The 25,457-nt window shown below is 44.3% G+C and overlaps 1 long non-coding RNA gene across 1 annotated transcript; it reads left to right on the top strand.

Annotated features, from left to right (window-relative positions):
* The first annotated feature begins 11,268 nt into the window (after positions 1-11,268).
* On the top strand, positions 11,269-23,771 carry LOC142792546 (uncharacterized). The gene is made up of 5 exons (XR_012891010.1): positions 11,269-11,390; positions 12,349-12,485; positions 12,547-12,614; positions 17,085-17,171; positions 23,420-23,771. It is a non-coding gene; the product is annotated as an uncharacterized LOC142792546 (long non-coding RNA).
* Positions 23,772-25,457: the final 1,686 nt, after the last annotated feature.

Below are 25,457 nucleotides of genomic sequence, written 5' to 3'. Positions count from 1 at the left end.
TTAGCTGAAGAGGAGGTAGCAGTATTTGTGGATTTAACGTTTCCCAAAGATTTCGCATGGCAAGTTATTTTTTTCCTTTTCAGCACATCTTGTGACAGCCCTAAATAATCATCTCATATCCAGAATTCTCTGGCAAAATCAATCAACATCTTGCATTTTCTTTTTTTTTGTTTCAGAACAACATTGAAATGTTTATGTGAGCTTTTGCATTTATTTTTTTTTTGCGACAAAGCACTCAGAGTATGTAGGAATTCGACACAACTTTTGCCAAAAAATGAATGCTTCCAAAGCTTCCCAGAAAATACATTTTATTGATAATAATAAATATAATTTAGTCAGGTTACCACTCGTTACTTAGGCAAGCATTGCCCCAAGAAATGAGCGAAGCTTCTGCCTTTTAGAAGCTTTACCACTTATCACGATTATAACGTTAATATTTTGTGCAGTGCGCGGATAGTCTATTGTATGCTGGATCCCACGGGAGGGGTAGCGATAACGCTCGAATGTTCAATTGCGCATGTGAAATGCCACCGCATATTGCCGCTGATCAGATTATCGATGGTCGACACTTTATTTGCAGCTATCAGCGGACAGCATCTACGCTTTCGCCTGGCCTAGTGTCGCATATGTTTCGGCTGTCACGTATAGGGGACTATGTTATGAATGTCGTATGTGCCTGACGTTCATGTGTATGGAATACTCGTCGTGTTTTAATTGAGAAGCATTTCTTAGCAACCTTCGGTGACTTTGAGCGTATCTATTTGTTTATCTATCTAGCCGCCTACGGCTTTTAGCTCTCCTGGCCGTTTCATTAATAGTATCGATACCAAACATTGTATGAAATAGCATGACTATATGACGAGCGTAATCAATTAGTCATAAGATGGTGATCATAACAAGTTTGACATGAATGTCATGATTTACATTTCATCGTCTTTCTGCTCCTGCAGTGGCTCGTTCACAAGACATGTCGAAAAACTGGTATGGTATGACACGACTGCATGGCAAACACAAGTGACACCCTAACGTGGAAATCATGACATGCGTTGTCATGTAAGCCATGAGTCTTCACTACACAGCACGCACGTGGTGCGCCCGCGCTCGTTTCGCTAGCTTCACACATACCAAGTTTGGTATTACGAAACATTAATGCATGACAAAGGTATATGACTGGTGCAAAAATGATAGTCATGAGATGCGTGTCATGCTAGAATATGGCTACATGCCACACTTATGATGCATTCGCGGCCGTTTCACTAGCTTCACAATAGCAAATTCGTTAATATGTGACGTGAATGAATGACAAAGATTTGTGACTGGTGCAAGCATAATAATTTTGGGATGCGTATCATGTAACAACATGACTACATGTAACGCTAATGATGCGCTTGCAGCCGTTTCGCTAGCTTCGCATATTGCAAATTGGGTATCGCGTGACGCGAATAGATGGCAAAGGTAAATGACACGTCCAAGCATGCTAATCAGAACATGCGTGTGATGTAAAACTTGACTACTTCCTATGCTAATAGCGCGCTTGTGGCCGCTTCGCTAGCTCCACAAATACCAAATTTGGTATCACGTGACGTGATTACACGACATAAGTAAAGGGCGCGTTCAAACATAATAATAATGACAAGGACGTCATCATATAAAGCCTATGTTACGTGCACCACGTAACATTGTGCTGATTTTAGAGTGACCCATCAACCTTCCTCGTTCGTGCTTCGCTTATAATTTATTCCCACTGTACATGGGATCTGCCAATTTGACAGCGAAGGCTGTTATGAAATCATAACTCGGGTCTCACGCAGCGCTGTAGTTGTCCGCTGCCGCCGTCGCCGCCACCGTTGGTGCCCGTAACCACATCGCGCGATATTTAGAAAAGAAAGAACATATTATCAATCACACAGTGGGGCTCAAACTGGGGTCCGCTGGGCGCCAGTCAAGTATTATACCACTGAGCCACGCCATTTTTTTTTTTTTGCCTAAAGCTGGCTTTATGCCGGGAAAGCAATCGCGTTATTACGATTCAGAAAGCGTTTCAAAACAGCTAAAGAACAAGCTGTCTTCGGAAAATGCGAATAATGTAACGAGCGAGCCGACCAATGCTTCAAACTATCACAAAAACTTGTTTTGTTCTCCCATTAACAGTGGCACACACCCACTTCAGCCATAATTCCTCATCTTTGACAGCCACTGCATAAACAATAATTTTTCGCAATAGTTTAGCAAACACCACGCTTCTCGGAACAATGACGAAAATTAACATTGCGAACGCCGGCCTACTACCCGAAAATTTTTATTATTATTGCCATATTATTAAATTTTATTATTATTATTATTATTGTTATTATTATTATTATTATTATTATTATTATTATTATTATTATTATTATTATTATTATTATTATTATTATTATTATTATTATTATTATTATTATTATTATTATTATTATTATTATTATTATTATTATTATTATTATGGGCATCAAGTAAGTATGCTTGCAGAAGTCAACCACTTATGTTAAGAAAAGGCCCTGAAAGGCCGCTCTTCTAGCTTTCGCTGCGCCTGTGCTACGCCTTTCGCGCAGGCCTGCTGTTTCTTTTTGCTGTTTTTATTTGCGAATAGAGAAAAAACCAGTCAACATGTCATTTCCAATTAAGTGCGGTGGTTTTGGCCTACTTGACTGATTTTCGCACCACATTGCTTCTAGATTTACATTTTCTTTTTTGGTATATGAGTGGCAGCTTCTTACGCACAGCTATAGAAACCAGGCTCCGCAAATGAATCTCACAATTCAATGTGTCTTCCATTGTGGGCATCGATACTTCTGTAAGTCGACATCTGGGAGAATCATTGCTATCATACAGGCTGCTAAAAGTATTGTGATCCTGGAGGATCGTGAGAGTATTGTAATTATACAGAATGCTGACAGTGGGATTTTTGTCACCGTACTTGAGCGGTGTGGTTAAGAGAGACTTCATAAGGTTTTATTAATGTTTACCTTCTCATTTCGTGTACGGTTTGCCATATTGTGTTTAAACAGGGCAAGATGTTCCTAAGACGGTCACGAAGATGCACGTATCTCTAGCTGCAAAAGCCTTTTCTTCAAATGGCGCACTAATTGCCTACCCATAAAACATAAGTTCAGAAGAAAATGCATATTTGTTGGACAACTCACTGCCTCTTCATTATCAAAACCAGCTAGCACTGATCATGTATTTCCAGAGAGGTAGAGTGTGGTACTTTCTTTGGATATTGTCAAGAATGACAAGATGAAGAAAAGAGGAAGAGAAATAAGTTGTATTGAATAGGTAATCTACCATGCTGGAATGAGAAAGAAGAAGAGGAAAAAAGAAGAGGGCGCGAGGCGGGTGAGGAACGTGAGAGCCAGGACGTGGCGTTCGAGGGGCCAAGTTCTGATGAAGTTCAGACTGGGTCTCGCTCCAGACTCCCGCCCGAGCACCTGACTCGGCGTGCAGCGCAAGTAAGTACCGCTGCCCCTGGACGGCCATGGTTCTCGCCCGAGCACATGACTCGGTGAGCAGCGCACGGAGCAACCGCTGATCCTGGACGGCAGTTTCCCGCCCGAGCACCTGACTCGGCGAGCAGCTCACAGAGCAACCGCGGATCCTGGGCTGCAGTTTCCCGCCCGAGCACCTGCCTCGGCGAGAAACCACTGGAGCTACCGCTGCAGTGGTTCTTCAACATCGTCGCCCCCATTGAGCATCGATAGGGCGTGTCATTACGCCTAAAAGGGACTCCCAACGAACCAGAGGCCACGCCACAACTGTAAGCGCGAGACTTGGAAAACGCCAACGGAATCGGACGTTGAAACGCGCGTCATTAAGACATCTCCTTTTCTGTGTTTTTCAACGTGTTTGTGTTGTTGTTTCGTCTTTGTGATTGTCATGGTAATGAAGGGATAGTTTTCGTTTGGTACCATCAGCCTCTATGGTTCATTTTGCAATGCCCAACGAGCGAACCAGGCCTCAGCATATATCCGTGACAATGGCGAGCCTGCCAGGATCTATGTAACTTTGTCACACGCCTAGGTCTGTCGGGAGCCGTGAGATGGATCTGGATTGCTTGATGGCAGCCGGTAGTGCTGCGGGATTATCGGCTGAGGCTATAATGACGCTCGATCATGAGGAACAGAAAAGATTACGTGAAGAGCGTGCAGAGGCACGAGAGGCCGCGAAAGAAGATGAAGAGCGAGCGAAAGCTGCTGAAGAGAGAGCGAAAACCGCTGAAGAGAGAGCGAAAGCGGCTGAAGAGAGAGCGAAAGCTGCTGACGAGCGAAATTATAAAAACTTGCTGGAAAAAAAGCTCACTGAAAAAGAATTGCAGTTGCGCGTAAGCACTAGTGTGGAAGTACCAGATAGGTCAGAGATGGTACCCCAGCCACCAAAAGTGAGCCCGCGTAAGTTAATCGCAACTTTTGACGAAAGGCGAGATGGCCTCGACGCTTACATACAGCGGTTCGAGAGAATAGCGATAGGACAAGGCTGGCAGAGGAGTGATTGGGCGACTGGATTGAGCATGTGCCTTGCGGGAGAGGCGTTGGCTGTTTTTAGCCGGATGCCAGCAGCGGATGCGCTAGATTACGACAAGGTCAAAAGGGCTCTGCTACAACGCTTCAGATTAACTGCCGAGGGTTTCCGAGAGAAATTCTGGAGCTCGAAACCACAGGAAATAGAGACAGGCCAGCAGTTCGCTGCTCGAATCTCCAATTACTTCGATCGGTGGTTGGAGATGGCTGACATAGAGAGATCATTTGAGGATCTAAGAGATAACATGATTGTGGAACAATTCCTGGCATCGTGTCACAAGGGAGTGGCAATATTCCTGAAGGAGCGGAACTTGAAGACGGTGGCTGAGCTATCCGAACACGCCGACCGTTATTTGGAAGCTCAAGGTTAAAGGAATCTAGGAAAAGCGCAAGATGAGAGAGGTTTGGAGAAGAAAGAGCAAACCCGGAGCGCAGTCAAATGCTACCTCTGTGACAAGATTGGGCATAGAGAAGCAAATTGTGCCACAGGTCGCACTCACAGTTCATCGTCGAAATGCGATCGGTGCGGAAGGCGTGGGCACACAACAGAAACCTGTCGTGATCGGTCAGGAAATAAAACGGCTTGCATGGTTGCAGATGAAAGCTCTGCTGATGCGGACCGGGAAAAGCAACGTGACCAGGAGGACAAGGATAAGACAAGTGCTGTTACGACTTCTGTCAAGGCGTGAGAAGCCGAAGATGCTATGCCAGTGGTCGTGCGGATGTTGCACGGACGTAAAGTTTCGGTATTTCGAGACACGGGCTCCAACATTGTACTTGTAAGAGAATCCATGGTGCCAGAAACAGATATCGCGGGTACAGCAAAGCTGGTTCCGTTGGCTGATGGAACAGTACGGGCGATGCTAGTTGCTAGGGTACTGATTTTGTCGCCGTATTACTGCGGTTGGATTGAAGCCCGATGTGTCAAAAACCCTTTTTACGACGTAATTCTCAGTAACATGCCAGGGGTCAGAGGAGTTGACGATCCGGATCCCCTCTGGAGATTGCCTACTACAACGTGCGCTGAAGGTACGGAGTTTGAACCTCATAAGGTTATGGATAAACGTGACGAGAGATGTGTTGATCAGCATACCAGGGAAGATTCCGCCTATGCCGTGGAGAAAGCTACGAGGAACAAGAGTGAAGAGGAAAAGGAGGGCATCAAGGAGAACAACTCAGTAGCAGCCATGGACATAACTGCAGCAGAAATGGGGAGAATGCAGGAAGCGGACAGTACGCAGCGACGGTGTTTTGAGATTCAGGGCAAATGGATCTATTGTAAGAAGAGTCGGGTCGTGCATAAGTTTGAGAAGCTTTCAGGGCTGCTGTACAGAGTATTCAAGACCCATGAGGGAGGGGAAAAGAGACAGTTAGCAGTGCCGGTGAGTTTACGAAGGGCTGTTCTAGACTTTTCACATGACACTATTATGGCTGGCCATCAGGGAGTAAGAAAGACAACTAGCAGGGTCGCTGAAGAATTTTTTTGGCCGTGCATGCAAAGCGACATTAAAAGGTTTGTGCGATCTTGTGACGCATGTCAGAGAACCACACCAAAAGGTTTGGTCTCGAAGGTACCTTTGAGAACTATGCCTATTATTGAGGAACCTTTTCAAAGAGTCGCAGTGGACATCGTAGGACCTATAAAACGAGTAACCCACAGAGGAAATAAGTACATACTCACAACAGTGGATGTGGCTACTCGGTACCCGGATGCAGTTTTAAGGAAAAACACGGTTACGGTAACAATAGCGGAGGCCTTGGTGGAAATGTTTACGAGATATGGGGTTCCGAGAAAAATACTAACGAATAGAGGAAGCTATTTCACGTCGGAATTGATGAGGAAGCTTTGTAGACTGCTGTCTATGCGACATCTCTTGACGACACCATGTCACCCAATGTGCAACGGCTTGGTTGAAATGTTCAATGGCACGCTCAAGAATATGTTGCGCAAGGTGTGCCAGGAGAAACTCAAGGAAGGGAATCGATACCTACCGGCACTCTTGTTTGCATATAGAGAAGTGCCGCCGGCAAGCACCGGCTTTTCGCCGTTCGAGTTCATTTACGGAAGAGCGATTAGAGGACCACTAATGGTTCTGAGGGAAGTCTGGTCGAACGCTGAATTGAAAGAAGAGCAAAAGTTCTCGTATGTGTATTTATTAGAACTTCGGGACAAGCTTGGAGAAACTTGTCGCATCGCACGGGAGAGCCTCGCCGAGGCCCAGGCAACATACAAGAAGTATTATGATCGAAGAAGCCAAAAAAGGGTCTTGCAGGCTGGGGACAAGGCATTAGTACTCCTACCAAGTGACAACAATAAGCTCACAATGAGTTGGAAGGGACCTTTTGAGGTGAAGAAGAAAGTGACTGATGTCGACTATCAGCTTGAAATTGGAAAAAGGCGAAAGGTACTGCATGTCAACAAGCTAAAAAAATACGAGGACAGGCAACCCAACAAAGCAGATGACGTCGCAGGCATGGTTGTTACGGAGACGGAATTGGGAGATCCATACGAAGAAGAAATACCCACGTACAGCATAACCAAAACAATGGGTCGAGAGAAGGTGGTTATAAACCCCGATCTCAATGAGGTGCAGAGGAAAGAAGTGGAAAATGTGTTACAAGAGTTCGACGAAATCTTCTCAGACCTCAAAGGCAAGACGACGTTGCTTAAGTGCAGTATGCGATTAACCACGGAGAGGCCAGCTCATGTGAAACAGTATCCTCTGCCACTAGCTGTACAAAAAGACATAGATATGGAAATCAAACAAATGTTGGACCTGAAGATTATTGAGCGTTCCACCTCTGCGTACAACTCACCTCTTGTGGTGGTAAAGAAGTCTGACGGGTCTAACAGAGTCTGTGTGGATTTTCGGCATCTAATCAAGGTACTGGTTGATGACGCAGAGCCCATACCACGAGTCGACGCAGTATTTGCGAAGGTCGCGGGAAGAAAGTATTTTTCAAAACTGGATCTAACTAAAGGGTACTGGCAGATACCCTTGGATGAGGCATCGAAGGCGAAAACGGCCTTCTCATGTGCACGAGGGTTATTTCAATTCAGATTCATGCCCTTTGGACTGAAAACTGCGGCGCAGACTTTCACTAAACTCAAGCGAATAGTGCTGCACGGACTCCAAAACGTGGAGCACTATATCGACGATATCCTAGTGGCGACAAATTCTTGGTCGGAACATGTGGAGACATTACAGGAAGTGTTTCGCAGGCTCCAAGTGGCGGCGATCACAGTGAAACCGACAAAATGCCAAATCGGGTTTCAAGCAGTTATCTTCCTTGGACCCACCCTGGGAATGAGACACGTCGCAGCTCATCCTGACACAATTGAGAAGATAGTCGGTGCTGAGGCCATTGAACAAGAAGCAGTTGAGATCCTTCTTGGGCCTTACAGGCTACTATGGGAAATTCATCCCTCATTACGCGGATATAGTGAGTCCCCTTTCCGATCTCACTAAAACGAACGCGCCTAACAGATTGCCTTGCTCGGAATGTCATGAGCAGGCATTTGAGCAACTCAAGAGGTGTATGGCTGAACCCCCGGTCCTTATGGCACCAGATCTCAGTAGGACGTTTGTTTTGCGAACGGATGCATCAGAAAGGGGTATAGGAGAGGTACGGTCGCAGGAATCTGATGGAATCTTGCTTCAAGTCTTGTACGCAAGTCGGAAGCTGAATGACCGCGAAAGAAACTACGCTACGGTGGAGAAGGAATGTTGTGCTTTATTATGGGCTGTTAAACGATTTCACGTTTATTTGTATGGAACCCAATTTGTGGTGCAAACGGATCACCAGCCGCTGGAGTACCTGAACCGGGTGAAGCATAATAACGCTAAAGTCATGCCGTGGAGCCCTATCTTACAGGAGTACAGTTTCTCGGTCCAGTACATAAAAGAGAGAGACAATGTTGACGCAGATTTTATGAGTAGAATGATGAAGTAGAAACTCCGTGCGGAAACATACCTAGTATCGTTGTTTCATGGATGATGTGGGGTGGCAGTGAAGTGTGTCTGTGACTCATGAAGATGGATGTACGTGTTAGTGTAGGCAAAATTAGTGGTGCCACTGTGGATTTAAGTATGCCGTGCAGTGACGTGGTGTGCCGTGAAGTGAAGTTTTGTGCGGTGAAGGGGAGTGCCGAGATGTGCCGTGAAGTGAAGTGCTGTGTCGTGCAGGGACGTGTTGTGTTGTACAGTGAAGTGTGTGGTGCTAGTGGGGACGACAGTGTTCGTGGAGCGAAAACTCAAAAAATTGGGGGCCATTGTCAAGAATGACAGGATGAAAAGAGGAAGAGAAAGAAGTTGTATTGGATAGGTAATTCAACATGCTGGAATGAGGAAGAAGAAGAGGAAAAAGAAGAGGACGCGAGGCGAGTGAGGGACGTGGCGTTCGAGGGGCCAAGGTCTGCAGAAGTTCGGACTGGGTTTCGGTTCAGGCTCCCGCCCAAGCACCTGACTCGGCGAGCAGCGCAAGGAAGTACCGCTGCCCCTGGACGGCAATGGTTCTCGCCTGAGCACCTGACTCGGCGAGCAGCGCACGGAGCAACCGCTGATCCTGGACGGCAGTTTCCCGCCCGAGCACCGACCTCGGCGAGCAGCCGCGGTACCACCGCCGATTCTGGGCTGCAGTTTCCCGCCCGAGCACCGACCTCGGCGAGGAGCCCCGGAACCACCGCCGATCCTGGGCTGCAGTTTCCCGCCCGAACACCGACCTCGGCGAGCAGCCCCGGAACCACCGCCGACCCTGGTCTGCAGTGTATCCCGCCCGAGCACCTGCCTCGGCGAGAAACCACTGGAGCTACCACTGCAGTGGTTCTTCAACATCTTCACCACCATTGAGCATCGATAGGGCATGTCATCACGCCTGAGGGGGACTCCCAGCGGACCAGAGGCCACGCCACAACTGTAAGCGCGAGACTTAGAGAACACCAACGGAATTGGACGTTGAAACGCGCGTGATTAAGGCATCTCCTTTTCTGTGTTTTTCAACGTGTGCGTGTTTGTGTTGTTGTTTCGTCTTTGTGATTGTCATGGTAATGAAGTGATAGTTTTCGTTTGGTACCATCAGCTTTTATGATTCGTTTCGCAACGCCCGACAAGCGAACCAGGCCTCAGCATATATACGCGTGACAGATATCCTCTAGCGCACTAAAGAGCAACATCTACTACAATGGCATGGCAAGTGCACAACGCAGATGTATCCGTGTAATCTTCTGGAGAAAACTTTATTGACAATGTAGTTCAAGTTAGGAAAATTTTGAGAGCCCAGTCTGAACAACCGCAATGGGTCACTGTCGTCATTATGAAAACTTTCTTGGCATGGTTCAACCAGTGAGTCACAGATGTATATATCTGTTTGTTTATATTGCTGTGATATGTTGAATGATGTGATCAGAAGTGCTTGTTGTTTGATTTTCGTTTTCTCTTCTTAGGTTTGGTTCAACAAAAAATGAGCATTGCTGGCTTCGTCAACGTCATGACCAGATGACATCTATTTTTTTGTCTTCATTTTCCTGTGTTTTGTGTGCGTTACAAGGAAACATACTGAAAAAGTATTTTAGCAAGCTGCACCGCATCGGTGGTGAATATACTTCAAGTATACTCGCAAGGCTGCCAACCGCAAGATTTTTCTTTCACAAACTACTGCACCACTCGAGTTCAGTTCAAATCAGGACCTTTAGTTTTGTATCTATCGGAGTATTTGCTTTACGTACAACGCCGGTTTTCTGCTCTCCGAAATACCACCGTATCTGACGTTGAGAACACAACACGTGTTGTGTGAAAGGGGCTCCCTAAAATTGTCAAATGAATGTCTACCAAAGACTCAGAATAACTTACTTTTTATGCACAAGTTAGACCCTTACATGATTGAGTGGTCATTTCACTGCCAGAGGATTTTGACAAATGAGACAAGTCTCGCTTGGAAGTTTGCCGCCTGAATCTGCTAAGGTGACGTCACAAATTTCAAAGAACATTTTAATTTCGGCCCTATTGACTCAATGGTATTCTCTTAAACATGGTGTGTTTAGTCCCTAGCTCCCGGAGAAGACAATTTACTTCAATTTAGTTAAAGCAAACGGCGCATGTACTGGAGTAGACACTGTAATAACATATGACATCACTTAGACGAACGCGGCAGCTTGAACGTGGCATCACCAACCATATTTTTTTCATGTGCGCCTACTGACGGCAAGTGTGTTTTGTCTGCTATTGCGAATTCCTAATTTACGAATACAGCTGAAACAGCTTTCCCTTTTCGCCCTTTTAATAGCGCACTCCGTCAGTGCAGTGGTTTGCCTAACCCCTTTTTCAAGCTTTTCCTGCCTTTTCCTAAGCAAGTATGAAACAACCAGTTCAAACACGAACGCTTCGACATAAGTTTCTGCATGTCAGTGCAGGTACGAATGTTTTATTTATAGCGCTCCCAATGGTATTCAATAGCACGACGCAGCTATGCTACCCTGGTGAAGATTAGTAACTTTCATCCAACATCAGTAAAGAATGGGACAGCTTCTGTAGAATTTTGTTAGATGCATATAATTCAGCACGTCACTGCAAACAAGACAATGTCTGGAAAACACGGTAAAAACACCTCGTCTAGGCACCTGTGAACAATATCACCAACGTTCAAACTCATTGTTCCCAAAACAATATTTTATAAATTCAGTCACCTAAGTTCCGCGTGCGAAATTCTCTAGTTAGCCACACGACTTCGAGCGAGATGGTGCAAACACTGGCTTTTAAATTGATTATCTATGTATGTAGTTTAGGTGTGTTAGATGGCGCTTGTTGGTCATGTTTAAAAGGGTCATACAGCATCAGAAAGGTAGGTTTGTTACCGTGGGCTTTTATATATCTCAATGTACATAGATTTTAATACTGCTTCGAACATACTTTGGAATAACCTGAATTGCTTCTTTTTGATTCGTAACTTCCATGTTTGTGGTACAATGTAAAGCCTATGCAAAAGGAAGGTTATGAATTGCTGCCTAACAATATATGAAAGCACAGCGGGTTTCTCCATAGATTCAGGAATGACAGCGTGTCGTACCACTTGCATAACAAGATGGTTATACTTACATGGCGAGCATTACGCCTTCCAGCACTGCGTTTCTATTTATCACGTAATGATCAATTTCGCCGTGACAGTGCTTGAGCATCTCTATGCTTACAGATTTGGTAGAAAATACCAAAGAAAGACGCAGTTTCGTGGGAAGCGCCAAGTAATCAATGCAGTAACAAAAAACTACACCATCACTCGGAAAAAAGATGGCTGCTCCTGTCTTTAGCATCCAACTGATCTGAACGTATAAGACTGGAGTACGAAAATGCTGATTTGCAGTGACCGAAGCCTTCTTCGTGCTCTATATTGCTTCTGACCTGTCCAAGTTTTTTATCTTTATGCGCTGCTTATCGCGATATAATTGGTTAGAACACAAAAGTTACAATAGTGCAAGTCCTTTCCTGATCGCTGTCACAATTGGCCGCGCGTTACCATGACCATCAGATCACCGTACTTCATTGATCCAGGAGCCATGCCACCGATCCTCCGAGACACCCAGTGAGCCTGTCGCATTACAAAAGACAATAGGCCCCATTCCTCTCCGCTTGAGCCGTGAAAGACCGTGGGGATTGAATGCTTTGATTCGTAAAGAAAAACAACAGAAAAAAAGAAAGATATACGCTGCCCGATGATGTAAACGCACATACCCATGCGTAGTAGTCATGTAATACAAAGTTTTATTACTGAGATACTGATGAGTGCGCTTACCTTTCTATTGCAGTTCTTTTTTACGAGGGAGCCGATATGGACGCACACTACCTCTGCGAAGACCAGAATAAGCTGCTTAGTGGACGTTGTTAACGTAATGGAGACGAGATCTGTAATCTTCACACGATCTTGTTACAGCAACGGATATAAGTAATGTACTTGGCATGTGTGAAAAAGAAATGGAATGTATATAAGATTTTTACATTTGCAGGGTGTCTAGAGCATTTGAAGGAATTTTCGACAAGTTTCGAAGAAAGCATATGAACGTGACACCTAAAGGTATGTTCGAAGGCACAACTTTTGGTTCAAATCATGCCGTGTCGAAGATTGTGCTGAGTGCCTTCGTTTTTCTTAGTGTGTATTAACTATGTAGCCGTATTACAAAAAACTTAAGCCCTTAAAGTTTAGCAAACGTAGTATAAACGGAATTCATAGCACAGCTGGGGCACATTATCAAAAGCCGCCCGCATGTTATCACGGGTGGGAACTCGAGTAAATGCGTCGCAGAGGGGGAAGGCGGGTTTCGCGTGAATGCTGCATAATTGGGTATGCTTCGAGAATGCTTAATTGTTATTTTTTCTTTATTATATTATTATTATTATTGAATGAAGGAAAAGCATTGCCTTCATCAAGTGGTGAGACGCTGATGTTGGGTTATGCCTATCTAGTTCACTAAAGTCGTGCCCCAAAACTGACAGAAGGCATACTCCTACTTTCATTACAACTACTCGGGTCAAGTAAAGCGTCAAGTGAATTACAAGTAAGTACGCGCTTTACTGATTTTGAACACGCGATCCAGTGGCCTCATATACGGGTGCCCAGGGAACGTTTGTGCAGCGCGAGCAGGCAGTTTTCAGAGAATATTGTCCTTATACAATACTTCGACGCAAAAATTTTGGTCTGACTGTTTGTCACCCAAAACGACTTGCCTTTTTGCCTTTTAATCTTTCCGCCTTTCATTGCAAAATCCAACCACATCAGCAGCGCCCACCAATATTGCTCTGGTTTCTGCGTTCATACTCCTGCGTAGCATCGATTAAAGAGCAAAGTTGGCACGTATCTGAGGCATGACATCAACCCATCAGTATACTGTGGTGTGTTTATACTATAAAAGTCATACATAAGTAATTTTAAGGAACGTAGCGTTTATTACGCTAAGCTGGCAATGCAGCGCTATGAACAAAGAGGCGGGTGTTTCCAGCGCTTTGCTAAGATGATACAGTGGTGGCTTCTACGGCAACTACCCGCTGCGCGCATCAAGGCACTTTGGCACAGCGCCTCCGTAATCCCATTCACTGGTTCTCTCGCGTAAAACATCCAAATTAACTGACTCGCTCGCTGGCTTTCGTGCCGACCTGTTGTGCCCTCGTGATATCCGACGACAGCGCAGCTCTGGCCGAGTGGGCTCACCCTACGCCATCTCCTGACGTCGACAAGAGCTCTCGCTGAGTGTTGCCCCGTCCTCTGACTCCTGCGACCGTGTCCATCTTTCCTGTCTTCTCCTTACTTCCGTCACTCCCTGTCCCTGCACCTCGCTCTCTTCTTCCTCTATCTCTATTTCTTTACCTTTTAATCATAATCTTTTAATTCCTCCTCTATTCCCTTCCCTCGTGAGCTACTGCTGAGGTGTCCTCTCCCCGAGAGACAGTTATTAGGCTCATTTTTCTCTTCTTTTCATTTAAAGTCACTGCCCCGAAATAAATGTTTTATTCACTCTTTCCAGACCAACGACAATCATAATTAGACGACATTTGCAGTGAAACATGCGGATATTGGGTCTATTTATTTACTAGCATACGCGTCGCCTTTAAGGCTGGTGCACACCGGCGACTTGCCGTGGTCGCGCGACCATTCGCGACTGGCGACTAGAAAGCGACTGATGTTCACACCGGCAGAGGCTGCATGCGAGCGACTTGAAGTCGCAAAACTGCAGAGTCACGTCCAGATCTCGTTATCAGCGAGAGTTCTGGAGACCGGCGCCGATCAGCTGATCGCTGGTAGCTGAGTGAACGGAGCGAACCGAGTACGCCGCGTTTATCGTTTTCGTTCATTTTCTCCCACTATTAAAAAAACAAGAAAACAAAATTGAGCAACGCTGATTGGTTCCAGCAGCTTTGCGACTACAGTCGTGCGACTGAAAATTAGTGAGGAGAAAGAAAAGCTGGTGCACACCAGCGACTAGCAGCGGTCGCGTGACCATTTGCGACTGGTCGCAAATAGTCGCGAACGGTCGAAAACGGTCGCAAAGCGACTGCTTTCGCTAGTCGCTTCCTGACTGATTTTTCAGTCGCGTGACAGTGGTTGCAAATCTGCTGGAACCAATCAGCGATGCTCAATTTTCGTTTGTTTTTTCATTGTGCTGGCAAGAACGGAAAAAAACAAGAAATTCGGCGCCCTCGGTTTGCTCCACTCACTCAGCTGGCAGCGATCAGCTCATCGCCGCCGGCCTCCAGAGTTCTCACTGATAACGAGATCCGGACGTGACTCTCCACTATCGAGACTTCCGGTCGCTCGCATGCAGCCTCCGCCGGTGTGAACATCAGTCGCTTTTTGGTCACCAGTCGCAAACAGTCGCGCTACCACTGCTTATCGCCGGTGTGCACTAGCCTGAAGCGACTAGCCAAAGCAGTCGCTTTGCGACCATTTGCGACCGTTCGCGACTGTTTGCGACCAGTCGCAAATGATCGCGTGACCGCTGCTAGTCACTGGTATGCACCAGCCTTTACAAGGTGAGAAGGGGAGAGAGAAGTGGCAGTTGGCATGAGACGCAAGCATGCGGCAGAGACGCGAGCATGCGCAGTGGGGGTGTGGACGTTGCCGCCAATGACGGATCCGCGACCTTGAGCAACTGATAAATGCTCCGCTTCTAAAACATGGCAAGATATGCATGGCAGAAAACCTGTTCTCATCATCACTTAAGGTTCAACAAATGTGGAATTCGGCTTAGGTGAATGCTGTTGCAGCAGAGACTAAGCTCGTCTATGGAAATAATTGTCCGTACTTCTCGACCTTACGTTTGTCTTAATGTCCACCGAATGTATGCCAAAACTTCCTGGTACTCTGAAGGACTTATTGTTATTTACACTAAGGGCCGACATGTTAGCTTGGGTCTGCTGAAAGCAGGATTGAACGTTTCAGCACAACCTTTGCTGCAATGGACAAAAATATCTACCTGATTGTAAACTTCTGGGCTACACAGTAGCCATCTCTGCATCGGACAACTGTCACCCCACTCGGCGGCCTTTCTACTATTTCAGCCTTTATATCTACGTTTAAAGTACCTTGCTACTTTCAAACTTTCGCCGACCATCGACATGGCCAAACAAATATACTTGAGCTGTAGGTCTTAACTTGGTAGGTTCATTTACAACAGTGACTATCGATAGTACTTTGATGATGGAACACGTGTAGCTAATCTTCAAGAGCCGACGATTACGCTCTTGAGTTATGAAAACTGGGCATGAAAATTGGTGCTTTTAGGCGGCCGCTGAGAAACAGTCATACCGAGTGATTTAATATTACCTGTCTCGTGACATTGCAGTCAATGTAACGCTCATTCATTGGAATGTAGATTACTCTGTCCTTCACTTTATCTTGTAAGCTGTCCAACCTAGTACTTCCATCGACCTGTTCTTGCATGCGCTTTTTTTTTGGAGGGGGGGAAGAGGGGTGGGTGGGGATAGTGCACATTTTTAGCTTCAATCGGTACCATTTAACCATAAGGTGTAGTAGCGCAAATTTGACGGGGACGAAGAGGACAAGAAAACACGACACAAGAAAACACGACATCCTTGTCCTCTTCGTCCCCGTGAAATTTGCGCTACTACACCATATGGCTAAATGATGTCTCACCAACTAGCCCAGCTCTCAACCCTACTGAACTTCAATCGGTACCTCCCGTGGACTCATTACGCAAATGATGCAGTTGCGTGAGCCACCATGGCAAGACATTTAAATCGTTAATAATTTCTGGTGGCATGAAGATCTCGTTGCTTCTAAGGCAATATTCATGAAATCAACCTTCATGAGCCTGCTCGCACAAAGTACTTCAGACCCTTTCTTGATGCACAGATATCTCATATAAGCTTGTAGGCTGCTACCGTGGTGGCTACCAGATATTGTGTCGGCTGCACTAGTCACAAGATTGCACAGTTAGGGCACAACATCACCCGTAAAAAACTTTGATTAGCTTGCCTTGCAATACGTCGACGAACGTACCGGTGCACATACCTCAGGAAGCGCTGTTTAGGCAATTGATGCTGTTCTTGAAGGCGACAATTACACTTTGGTTTCAGCTCTATGGACCAGAGAATGCAAAAAAGACAGTGTAGGAATTGCTGAATCACGGTGAAATATCTTGATATATATAATAATAGGACATTTAACATTGTACAAACCTCTAACTACTAAAGAATCAGTAATAGCGAATGTTTCGTGTCACATCCGCGTCTGTGTTATGTGCTATTTTTCTGGATTAGTCGCAGTGACAAGAACAGACCTGTTTAACCTATCTAAGTTCTACCATGAAAGAACTTTGCCTAATATAATGTTGACATACCAAACCCACTTTGTTCAAATCTATATGTGTTCCAAGCCACCAGACTACAAGCACATGTAAAACATATCTCCAAATATTGGCACAATTAATATGATGTGGCCGAGTAGACGGTTAGGCTGTTTTATGTTTAGCATGATATGTAATCATGTTATGTCACGTGTTTTTGTTATATACGATCTAATCTTTCACAGGAAACGGCGCCCACTTTCAAGAGGATATTCTGTATATGAGCAGTGACAGAAGCTGTGCAGTGATTGCGGTCACATATCCTTTTTGTGGTTGGTTTTGCTATTTTCATTGCTTTTGTGGGCGAAACGCATTTGGTTCTCAAGTGTGCGCCACCAAAATAGGGTAAATCTGACTGCTCGTTACCGGTACACACTAGTACGTCGTTACTGCCTAAATTATTATGCCTGGCTTAGCACCGATACCGGAACTCTTGACAAAATTTACGAAGCCGATAGAGTTCCTCATCTAAACCCAGATGCAATAATGTAGTACTCTACGCTAACGTCAACTATTTGAAACCACCTTTTTGAAATATATCAGCTAAGTGATTGTGCTTCATTAGGCACCGGTGAACAAAAACGAAAATATAAATGGCTCATGCCAAAAAGTGACTTACAATGCTAATGGAGCTGAAACTTTCTTCCCTACATTTTATCTCGAGCCAGTTGGCACTGGTTCCCTGCGCTAAAAAACGGGCTGGCAGACGAAAGAAGTATGCGCCTACGTCTGTTCTTGCATCCTTTTTCTTTTGTGTTCTCACCCGTTTTTGACGCAGTTACACCATGATGACGTCGGAAACAGACACGGAGCATGTACGGAAAAGCAGCAGCAGCACTTCGCGTTGAGCTGCATTTCGACGCAGATTCTCACGACCTTAGTGTACCTGAACCACACTCCCCTACATGACCGATTGGCTCCTGGCACCCACTATTGGGTGATAATGTGAATATTCTCTCAAAACAATGCGGCGATTTACGTTAGCCAGTCCTGTCTTCCTCTTGTTCTGCTTCTTTGTATAAAGGGTATCAATGTTTATTAGCAGCCATTTTGCAGTGTGAAATAGTGGCACATGCTACATGTTTCGCCACTCTCCAGGTCTCACACTAGTGGAGCTGACAGATCCTTTCCTACATGCCTCACTCCTGTCCAATCTTTTTTCATCAGCCCTCGATTGCATAGGAACAAACGTGATTGTCAGTTTCTATTTTGGCAAAAAAAATATTATATAACTGCCGCGAGCGTTCGTTTTCTAAGTAAACAAGCAATCCGGGTGTACTTAATATGCCCCAGGTTTTATCGTAAAAGATTTGTTATGCTTCGAAAATATTTAGATATCGTACTTATGTTCATATAATTCCTCTGCTTTTTACAGTGACATGTGACAGTACATGTGACATGTGACATGTGACAGTGACAGTACGTTTAGGGCGTCTTCCTATGAAAGGAAGGAACGAATGTGGGTCTGCAGTGCACTCAGTGAAATACTGATAGAAGTAGCATACTACTTGCAAATGATCCAATCTATCAAACATGTCCCCATATATAAAAAAAACTCCTTGCTTTCCTGCACCCTATTACCGTGATTACCGTGCCATAATTGACACTTGATGTGTATCCATGCTCATTTGTCAGATGCGTGGTTGTTGTTCACGTGAAATCGCATACAAGTATGACAATACGGGCATATCTTGCCGTGGTATACCTTCACTGATTTTCAGTACATGGTATACGAAATTTCACTGCTATGGAATTGTCGAAACACGCGTACCAACACTTTCCGCGTTATTGCATTTTAGCTTTTGGAAGCACGACGTTTTACGCTGTAGGTAACTTTTTTTTCTGTCGTAAAAGAAACAGTCATCGTTGTCAACCCGTACGTGCTCTCTACATTCTCTTACAGTCAAGGAGCTTGAGCTATAGGGGACATGTGAGCTCCATAGTGCGAAAGCCTTTAGGTGTCCATGTGGCTCGGGTGTTGTGAACACCACTACCATGTACAGCCGTTGTGATTTTCAGGCGACAACAAAGATGTGGAAAGCAGATAAGACAATGTTGGGAAACAGAGAGAACCAAGAATATAATTTAGAAAATTTATGGGGAAAAGAACAGGAAACTTGATAAAAGTAGATGGAGCAAGCATATAAAAATATATAAATACACACATATTGTGAAAAAAAAGAAAGACGGAAATTTATGATTGATTTGTGGGGTTGAACGTCCCCAAACCACCATATGAATATGAGAGACGCCGTAGTAGAGAGCTCCGGGAATTTCGACCACCTGGAATTATTCAACGTGCACCTAAATCTGAGTACACGGGCCTACAGCGTTTCCGCCTTTATCGGAAATGCAGCCGCCACAGCCGGGATTATCGCGCGGCCTGTGGGTCAGCAGCCGAGTACCTTAGCCACTAGAGCACCGTGACGGGGCAAGAAAGACGGAAAAGGAAAACAGCATGAACAGTGAAAAATAGAAACATGAGAGAAATAAAATCAATCAACAGATAAGAAAAAATAATTGAAAATGTTGAAAAATAAAGAAATACACAAAGATAAAGAAAGCGAGAACAACATTTATAAAGTAAGAAAAGAAAAAGAAAGCAATAAAGAGAGAGCGAGTAAAAGAATGGAAAATGTCGAATAAGCAACGAAGAAATCAATGGAGACAGGTAAAAAATGCAAATGAGAAACCAAGGAAAATAGAAAGAGAGGAGAGGCGTAAAATAAAAAAACAATGAAAAAAAAACAGTAAGGCCTCCTAAGCCTTTCTACTATCAAGTACATCGCGCTTCAAGTTAGTTAACTTTTATCATATCTGTTCCAGAAGAATTTAAAGGCTAACCGTCGTAAGTACCAAGGAGCATAAAGATTGTAAGCTCAAGTAATACGAACTAACAACAGTGATCTGCTATTAGTAATAGCGTAAGCAACCGAACTGGCACCGACTAAGTCATAACATTACACGATTAATTCTAAGATATTGAATTATCTGCAAGCCTTGTGATTCAAGTGTAAAAAAGGGAAGTAAAGCCAGTCCCGCATACTCGCCCCCCTCTCCCCAAAAATAAACTGCTTTTGGAGCACAATCACGATAGCAAATCAACTAGGAAACAGATTAAATATTTATTTCAATAAAACCATGTTGGCTTTTTTATCAAGGCTGTTTATGCAGCGCAGGCTCAAAGAATATGGTTCAGTTTCTTTGAAGTAGATGAATGATTTTGCAGATTTTTTTTCTCTGAAACTGTTTTTGAGATCACATAAGAACAAAAAGTAAAATTCGGCAAGATCCCATGTAACTACGAACCTAATGTTATTTGAAGCATGCAGAGGGACCATGCCTGATTTTTTTAATGAGAGACACCTCACGAAGTGACACTAAGTATATGTACAAATGTTAAATGCATGGACATGTGTTGAAGAGTCGGAGATAGTATTATAATCACTTATGTGCACGTGTGCAACAATGCCAACCCGAGCATGCGTCTTAGCAAGACCAGAAGTGATAAACTGATATGAAGCATTGATTCTCGAGAGGATGGCAGCCCTATAGACACTGCTACCTAAATCAACTTCAGTGCATGGCACCTAACTACAATTGACGGTAACCGACGGGTAGGGTTTATAGAAAGACTACATATGTAATGTTGTTACAATTGAATAGCCAGCACTGCAACCACTACTGACGTTTTACGAACAATAGCGTATCTTAGAAAAGCAGTTCCGAGACCCAGCCTAGCTTCTTGGTAGAATGCCTCTTTTTGCCATGCAGAATGCTTGGGTTCGATTCCATGTGGTACTATGACATTTATTTTTTGCATTCGTCGGGTCAGCGCTACCGATGTAACCTTTTTCATAGGGCTCACGCGTTAAAATTGCCCCCTGGGTGGTCACGTCGTTCGTGGGTAGATACTGAGCGCCAATCACCAGTGGCACATACCAGACCACTGGTATGTGTAACTGTGTGGCGGGAAATGTTTGATGACGTCCGCGACATGATTGTGGCAATATTCACGTCGTTTTATCGCGTTTGATACGTCAAACCACCAAGCCAAACTTATTTTGGTTCACCCCAAGTCAATGGGGTGATCATGAGAGCACCCAGACGTAAACGACTAGGTACATGCGCAAATAGATGCCAAAAGTGCTGGCAGTACGGAAAAAAAATGCTTCGCATGGGTGTGTAACCTAGTGGTAGAGACACTCGCCCATAAAAGGTCCATTTTGGATTCCTGCTGTTGCAGATGAAGATATTTCGTCTGCTTTACGTTCCCGTAAAATTTAGCTATGTTTGGAACTTTTAGCCGGCTCTTCTTAAAGAACACTAGACAAATATTCGCAATGCTGCACGGGCCAAATGTTTAGCGAAATGATGGTTTGCAAAAATATTATGCTTGTCATAGTTTCTTGCGCTGCCAGGGACATGGATTGCGTCGTCAACGGAAGACAAACATTTAACAGTCCATTAGGTAGCGCTTGTGTCCAAGCCATGCTGGGGGTCTCGCAATGCGCAATTCACTGCTCTCGGATGTTGCAAGTTCGATCAGTTCGATCCAAACGCAAGTCTTGAAAAGAATATGCACGTATGCTTTTCGCAGCGTCAAAGTTCTGAAAATTCATCGAGCAATGCCAAACGGAAGGTATACCGGTGAAGTACAGGAAAACCTCACAGTCGTAACTGCATTCTTCATCACTCTAACCTTTACGCTTCGTCGGTCGACCTGAATCATGTCGGTGGCATGCGACGCACCATATTATCCACATTACTTTCATTACACCCTATGCAAGAAAAAACTGCTTTTATTTTGACCTCCGTGAAGCATAGTATATATTATAAACAATAATTACAAAACTTACCAACAAGAGCAGAACAACATTAGCGCACAAGGTGATGTGAGGTGCCACTCACTCCTTGAGATTTCGAAGCTGATCGTTGATCGTCACTCTCCCTCTCGGTCATTTCACAGCCTTTACGTTCAGTGAAAAATTGTCGTTGTCAAGAAGGTTGCTTTCATCATCACTGCTAAAAGCGATCTGCGGATTTCCCTCAGCCGAATGGCTTCGTGACCACACCAACAACACCTTCTTACCGCTTTACCTGGGTGCGGAAAACAATTAGCTCTTAAACCCGTCAGCAAACGACTCACTTGCCGAGTGCTCCCATTCATCAACAAATGCACAAAAACGAGCGGTGCAGCACTGGCCAATTTGAGATGGCTGACTTATCTGAGAGTAAATCGTGAAGCCACGTGACTTTCCGCGTAGAGTATTATTAAATTTACGCAACACAAAAGCCCTGAAGAATGCTATATACAAGTATAACAAGACGAGTTTCAACTATATATGCCAATTAAATAACTTGCGTGGCTTCAGAAAACCTAGCGAAGCTGATATGTGTACTCTGCGGGCAGGTAATTTTACCTAAACTTGTCTGGCAAGAAAAAATAACATTTCTCGTGGCACAGAGGGTCTGTTTTTGTTCAATCATACAGGAAACGTGAGAAGTGGTAGTGGTTGTTTTTCTTTTTCTAACACGTCAACACTGAAGATAGCACAGCTGAACAAGGTTATAAGAAAGGAGCGTAGGACTACGGACCATCCTTGAGAAGACAGCGCCGAATTCCGCCTGGCGAGGCGACACTCTATCGCCATTGCGAATACCACTCTCGTTCTACTTTATTGTTCATATATCTAACCTATTAGCGTTAACAGTAAAATGTAATGGAAAGATTATCCAGATTATTCGAGGTAGAGCTTCAATAGCATTACAAATACTAAATTATTTTATGCCACATCATCTGTTGTAGTGAATGCTATCATTCGCGCAAGCGATACGACAAGTGACGATAGTCCCCCAACTGTAACACACCACTGAGTGTCAAGCTGCGTGGGGTTCTCTCAAAGCGTGCATCGAAGAGCACTGCGCCTGCAATGTGATGTTTCATTGCATAATGTGGGTGTGAAGGTTCGAAGGTATACGCCTGCGGCACTTTGGGAACGGCTGCGTAGAGGTTAATTACAGGCGTATAATGACAAATCATTATGTCTCCTCACAATTCCTGAAGACAGCATCACGTCTACAAATTGCAAAATATTGACTTCATGTATACAACCGTATTACAGCATTAAAAGCAAATTGAAGTATGCAAGCAGGTTTTTATATATTCTATTCTCCACATAAGCACATTAAATGCAACTAAAATGAACGACTCCGTTATTGTAGTATACCTGATTGTTTCACTGAATTTCCACGCGTATAAAAGAAGTTGTCGAATAGTCCAAGATGATTGGCTTTGTCATGATCTACAACTTTGATCGGCGTCTTTACCTTTGGGTACATTTCTTTGAAATACTAAGATTCACTAGCAAGGAATCACTTGTAAAGTGTAACAATGTTTCATCCCCGTAAAACAAAAATCTTGGTGAGGGTTGTTCGCTCATAATTTAATATCGGAAAGTTCAAATACTTCAAGGAGGCAGTTTTGTTAAGTTGAGCCAATTTTCTTCTTTTTTTGCAGGCAGACATGTGATGTATGATCTCCGAGTAAGGAATTCCCACATTCAAAAACCGCTGCATCACAAATGCGTTCACGTATACCAGAAGTACGAGAGATATGGAAGAGTCCTATATAACTCAAGCTGCCAGGGTATACTTCCATCGACGATAAAAGCGGGGCTATACCAACCAAATGATCGCTGTCTAATGCGCATGAAGTGACTTAAAGGCCTATTCGTAACATCAATAGCACTAAAAAATGAGACAGTAAAAGTTTGCTCGCGCAAGGGCCGTTCTAAAGTATTTATGTATACATCTATACATGAGTAGAGCACGAACGCTATTTTTTGCCGCAATAAAAAGTATGTCACTAACATTCTCCTCTTCACCACAAAAGTCGTCGTGAGGAAGCCTGCGGCTACATAGCCAGTGTTTTATTTTTTTAATTTTTGTATCGCCATAATGATGAACATCCTTACTGCACCCACTGAAGGGCAAGGACCTCACGCATGTTCCTCCAAGCGACCAGATCGTGTATTGGCTTGCTCGCTGTGGCCCTGCTATACCCGCGAACTCCTTGCCTGCCTCTGCCAACCTAATTTCATCTCTCCTCTTCATGCTTGTACTTTCTCTTGAAATGTCAAACGCTTGCGTTGCGTACGCTATACATGCCCTACCCATTTCCATTTTTATTTTAATAGTTATAATGACATTTTCGGTAGATTCTCGCCATCGCCGTCACGTCCTGTATATGCATGTATACATATATACATAAACAAATAACGCAAATAGGAATTTTAAAAAAAAATTTCACGTGCAACCTGGCAATCAAAACTCACTCCGGTCACTCCGCAGCGTCGTTGGACAATTACGCCATGAACCATTCGTTCTCGGAAACTAACGGCAGAAAGCAAACGCACGCGGCGTTGGGTAAAATGTTCGGGAAGGTGGGACGTCGCAGCACGTAGTCGAACTGAAATATGCTTGAATAGGATCATACTGAATCATCACCAACACTGCGTTGACAGCGCTAGTTTTCCATAGTGGGCGTGGAGCACCGCTCCACTTCCTCCGTGGAGCGGTGCTCCATGGAGGAAGAACATCCTGTGGCCCGTGGTGGCGCGAGTTAGTTGGAACATTTTGTTTCTTGAAGGCTTATGCCACTGCAGGGCAGAAACAGGCAGCTTTACCAAAATCACAATATATGTGTTACGTCATGATCAGAATGCTGCGGTAATAAGTTTAGCGCAAACACACACGCCACCCACAAAAAAAAAAGAAACGTATGACCCAAGCACCAGCAATCAAGCATGCTTTATTTTTTCATAACTGCTGCAATTTCTTTATTTTATCTATCTTGCTTAGGAACTATTAGAATGCTAATCTGAACACTTCGAATTTCTCTGATTAATTTCTGTTTTGTTGTTCGTATTGTAGTTTTTTCTTTGTATTAACATAGGAGGTCCCGCTTGCGGTTTGTTACCTTGGGACCTCCTCCTACATATTTACTTGCAATCTTCTACATTGCTGACGCCAATACAGAAAGATTGATTGATTGAGTGTTTGATTGATTGCTTGATTGATGGAATAATTGATTGATTTATTGATTGATTGACTGGCTGATACGCCAGTGCATATACAAGGTGCAAGCAATTTAACCGCACATGCGCACGAAACATTTGCTGTAAACGGAGACGTGTAGGAAGTATTATAATGTAATAGAAGACGAAGACGTGAAATTATATTGAATGGCTGCAGAAAGAAGTGTTAAGGAAGTAGTAACAATAGAAAGAAGCGCATTTGGGTTATTATTTTTGCCTTAGTATTATGTACCGACAAGCCTTTAATGAAACTTCATTTTAAAGTCCAGAATCAACGTCAGCAGGGCATACAAGCCGCGTCATTCCATGTCACAGCCACTTGTCTGGGTCCTATTCCATAACTCTTTAGTCTTTCGACTGAGGGAAAATGTGCCTACAACTTGTACTTTAAAATGCAGGGCGTGGATGCCCGTGCTTGCACGCTTATCTCTTCGGGGAATATTTTCTACGCCTTATGCT

The sequence above is a fragment of the Rhipicephalus microplus genome, unplaced genomic scaffold (assembly GCF_043290135.1).
Source record: "Rhipicephalus microplus isolate Deutch F79 unplaced genomic scaffold, USDA_Rmic scaffold_226, whole genome shotgun sequence".
NCBI classification, from domain to species: domain Eukaryota; kingdom Metazoa; phylum Arthropoda; class Arachnida; order Ixodida; family Ixodidae; genus Rhipicephalus; species Rhipicephalus microplus.
This window is presented reverse-complemented; position numbering and strand designations above follow the sequence as displayed.